The sequence below is a fragment of the Cynara cardunculus genome, assembly GCF_001531365.2.
Source record: "Cynara cardunculus var. scolymus isolate 2C chromosome LG 14, CcrdV1, whole genome shotgun sequence".
Classification (NCBI taxonomy): Eukaryota; Viridiplantae; Streptophyta; class Magnoliopsida; order Asterales; family Asteraceae; genus Cynara; species Cynara cardunculus.
The window spans coordinates 2,782,930-2,788,049 of NC_037541.1; positions in this window are offsets into that span (position 1 = coordinate 2,782,930).

Sequence of the window (5,120 nt, forward strand, 5' to 3'; positions counted from 1 at the left end):
CATATATATATATATATATATATATATATATATATATATATATATATATATATATATATATATATATATAAAATGGATAAAGTGTAGTGATTCTCTACTTTTTGTAACAATAATCGTTTTTTACAAAAAAAAGGGTAAAATGTGTTTTAAAAAGAAAGATATGTTTATTAAATTGTTATTTTATGAAAAGTATTTTCAAAAAGTAGGTTATTTGTAGTTAGAATAAAAAGTTTTAAAGATTTATAGTTTGAAAAATATTTATATTCCTTAATATTTTTTTTCCAACCTATATATTCTTAAATTTTAGAAAAAATATAATATAGAGGTTAGTTATTTCATCAATGGAAAGATAATTGAAGGGCCTAAAGTGTCTATTTTTAAAAGTTGAAGGGACTAAATTGTGAAACCTGCAAACTCATGTTTATTATGTTTGGTGACCCAAACTCATGAAATTGAGTAATGTTGGTTCCAAATGGGATGACAAATACGTTAGAAGTATTTGTAGATGAAAAGGGGTATAAATACAAATATACAACTTTTTCAAAATTTATTTTTTATTGATATAAATTAAAATCATATATTGTTTGCAGGAAAAAAAAATATAAACCTAACTTAAACAATCTATTTTTTGAACTGACAAAAATTATCTCACAGAAACCTATCAACGACACTCACTTGGAACATTCTTGAAAATACTAAGGGGCTATTTACCAAACACTTACCTGGTAAGTGCTTACTGGTAAAATTTAACACTATTATTTACTTACCGGGTAAAATTTTAGTCCACCAAAACGAAATCGTATGCAACAGTTTATCCGATAAGCGCTTATCGTGGCAAGAGTCGTCACCCTCACTTACCGGGTAAGACTCTTGGTCCTTGTCTTGCTCTAACCGGGTAAGATTCTTGATCCTTACCATATTAATCCAGTGAGATAACGTAACTTGGTAAGTGCTTATCCAGATAAACGTTTGGTAAACGACCCCTAAGAATGCAATTTTCTTCTTGCTGAGGAGGGAAATTGATTCTGCTTTGGGTATTCTTACACATAACAAACAACGTATTTTCCAGTAAACATTTGGGGCACTTATCATCTTGGAATAAGTTTGCTCAAGTTGACCTGCTCAGCTAGGTTCAATCCTTTTTTAAAGCACACCTTAATATGACAAGGCACTGTTCAATCGTCCTTTGAGCATGATAGGAATTATGAAAAGCGGATAAAGACAAGCATGAATAGTGAAAAGTGGGTAATGACAAATATACGTTTACTGACACTTTCATAGAACGTCCTCATGAAGAAGAACTATGTTGCTGAAGGATTAGTGAGTGAAGACTTGATCGATAAGTTTTCCAAATCGGTTTCGGCTTAAGATGCAATAGCTGGTCTTCAACCGGATAGACGTATTGCTGAACTGATTCAGCGCTTTTATATCTTCACTCTAGCCTGTCTTCAATTCACCAAATGTTTTAGGCTTTGGATCCATGATTAACCTATCAAGTTGATGTTAGTAAGATGGCTTGTAATATAAAAAAAAGATTGGAGCAATTTAGTGTAAAAATGAAATAGATACAAGGAGAATATTGTACTAGTCGAAGCATAAACTAGGTCTAGGGGTAGCATACACTAGTGCATAGCCAAGTAGGAACTAGCACATAATCATGTGCGAGGCCTTGTTGTAACGCCCCCAGAACCCCCTAGCAATGATATTATCCGCTTTGACTAACCTGCCCGCTCAACCACAAAGCAGTAGTCGCACGGTTTTGTTTCTGGCAGCCGCACAACGCAAGCCCCAAAACGCGTCATACTAGGTTGAGGTATCCACACCCTTATAAGGAGTGCTTAGTTCTCCTCACCAACCGATGTGGGACGGGTTGTTACACCCTCCCCCCGTTAGGACACAACGTCCTCATTGGGCCACATCGATCCGGGTCTAGCTCTGATACCACTTGTAACGCCCCCAGAACCCCCTAGCAATGATATTATCCGCTTTGACTAACCTGCCCGCTCAACCACAAAGCAGTAGTCGCAAGGTTTTGTTTCTGGCAGCCGCACAACGCAAGCCCCAAAACGCGTCATACTAGGTTGAGGTATCCACACCCTTATAAGGAGTGCTTAGTTCTCCTCACCAACCGATGTGGGACGGGTTGTTACACTTGTGCACAAAACAACATGGTTTTGTGGTTCCATTTTGGATCTGGGTTGGTCTAATTCAGCACCATGTATTCGTTTGGATCTTTAAGGTCTCCTAATTTACACTTATGAACATGTAAAATGGTCTCGACGCAATCGGAGGCTGACATCGGTTAACTAGTGACCATGTTTAAGTTTGAATTTCAGATTGTTTTGGATTTTACCACAATTGACTTGTGTTGAAGTTTGAGTAAATTGTTCGTTAAGTTTACTTGTTGAGGTAGATTTTAATTTTACTTTTTTGCTTTAATTTATTATTATTTTTTTGTTTACTCTTCCCTCTAAAATATTGACGATAAAACATTGATCAACATTTTTTGACCCTACTTTCATTGATCTGCCTATTTCCCAATACCGTTGCATCACCAACATCAACGCCCCTCCTCTAGCCATGCTCATTAAACCGCTTAAAAATCTCGCTATCAATCCCAAAAAACCTAGTTATGCTCATTAAATGGGCTTAACATCATGTGCTTTCCAATCAAACCTCTAATTTGGAGTTTTTCTCTCACTCTTCCCACTGTAACCAACTCTTCAATGACTTCATATTTGTTTCATATAGAACCGATTTTCCGAAGTTCTTTCTCCATCTCATTTAAGTTATTCTGCTTTAGATGGAGGAACAAACCATACCAAGAAATAACAACATATATGTTTATAACATGATTGTGAATTGGAAAATGGTGGAGGGGTAAATTTGTTTAAAATATCTCTCCCTATCCACCGCCTCATACCTATATATATATATATATATATATATATGTGTGTGTGTGTGTGTGTGTGTGTGTGTTTTAAACTTCTCTTTTTCTATTATTGGAAAAAAAAATTGGTGTGTCTTTGGTTTTCTGATTTGTTGCTGGTTAAAGTCTTCATATACTTGTGTTTACAAGGTGAGCTTTTACTTTAAAGCATCATTTGACTTTCTTTAATAAGGAGCCGTATGGTTTTCTGTTTCATACGTGGGGTGTTTTTGAATGATTGTATGTTATTTTTAGCATAATATTAGGATTTGATATGTTATTATCAACTGATTGAAATAATGGTAACATGATCAGGAGATGTGTATATTTGTAATAAGGGCGACCACCTGCTTTGCAGGTAGCCCGGAGTCATCGTTTTTGAACCTCCGTGGCCACAAGGGAATTTTTATTCCTCTTTGGATTTGAACCTAGGACCTCCTGATACTTTTGACCTTTGGAGCAAAGCTCAAACCAATCAGGCACCACCCTTGTGGTTGAAAATAATGATATTTTGATCATGGGTTATTGTTATCGCATCTATATGATGCGATGAGATTGATTTTATCGCATATGTCTGATGCGATGAAATTGGGATTGAATTCGAAGTGTTATTTTTATCGCATCTTTGAGGTGCGACAATGAGAAGTTATCACATCTATATGATGCGATGAATTGTGGTTATCGCATCCATGCGGTGCGACAAGTTTGTTTACCGCGTTAGTGTGATGCGACATATGTGTTTATTGAATCTTTATGGTGAGACAAATGTGTTTATCACATGTCTTAGGTGCGATGAGTTGGGGTTATCGCATTTGTTGGATGCGATAAGTTGAGATGATCGCATCTAGTGGATGCAACAAAGTGTGTTTATCGCACGTGTTGGATGCGACAAAAAATGTGTTATCACCTCAATGAGATGCGACAAGTTGGTGTTCTATGTGTTTAATGCGACAAGTTTGGTATTTCTTTGGGTTTGATGCGATGAAAATGGGTTGTCTTATCTATATTATACGACAAATGAAAGTTTGTTATAATAAACGATGTTTATGTATTATCTTTTAAAGATTGTCTTTCCAAAAGTGTTTTGGTGATTTTCACCCTGTAATTGCATTTAAGGGAATTACTCACTAGACCTTATGGTCCAATCCTCGTTTTGTTTTCAAAAATGTGCATTATAGGTCGGACACATGTGGAAGGTAAAGGGAAGGGAAAGTTGTGAAGGGGATTGTTTTTGCTCTACATTTGTGGATTTTTTGGGAAGCTGAGTTTATACGCGTACTTGAGGGTGTGCTATATTCAAGACATATACTTTATATGGGAGAAAAAGTTGGTAGCTACTTTTGTATGTAGCAATATGTGTATATTTGGGACCAATATGTATATTTGTATTTAATGTTATATGAAATATGTGTTTTATGCATATAGGCGTTGGGGTGTTACAATATACATAGCAACATTGGTAGGCAGTAACATGGATACTGATGTACATTGAGAATTCAATGTATAAAACACTTATTCTTATAGTTTTTAGCTAGATATTTACCTTTTATCCCAAATCTTGAGTCATTTTCATTATATTATATTTTCTTTATTAATTTATGGAGCTAAGTGTGTGATTTACTTGTTTCTACACCAAATGATGGTTAACTTGATCAAAATGCATGTTGTTTTATGTTGCTTGATCTGTTGGAATTGTGGCTTTTTGGAGGTTGCATGCATTAAATTGCTTAATTTCATAAAGACAAGCTCTTTTCAGCTGTGGACCACATCTAGAACCTTCCTAAAATAATCTATGGGTTAATACCCACGTTATAGTTGATGTGATTATCCATTTTTTACTTTGGTACATTTCTGTCTCTTTTGTAATAGCCTTACCTTTCATAGGGTTTTGTCTTTTCTTTCTTTGTATTTGCATCACCAAAAATCAGTTCCAAAACTGATTTCTCCGGAGACTTTGAAGCAATTCAAGTTTCGTAATTACTTTTAAGTTTGTTCTTTATTTTCTGCTATTTTACTTTCTGCTCTTTACATTAAGTAATTTATGTTTCGTAATTTATATTTATGTCTTTACCTTTCGTTATTTACTTTCTTTGTCGTTTGCTTTCCGTTATGAGTAGCTAATTCCATAGCTTGGGTGTGAGATAAAGGGTGAGATTTTAAACCAAAGGAAAGTAGACGTTGTTTTGCAATA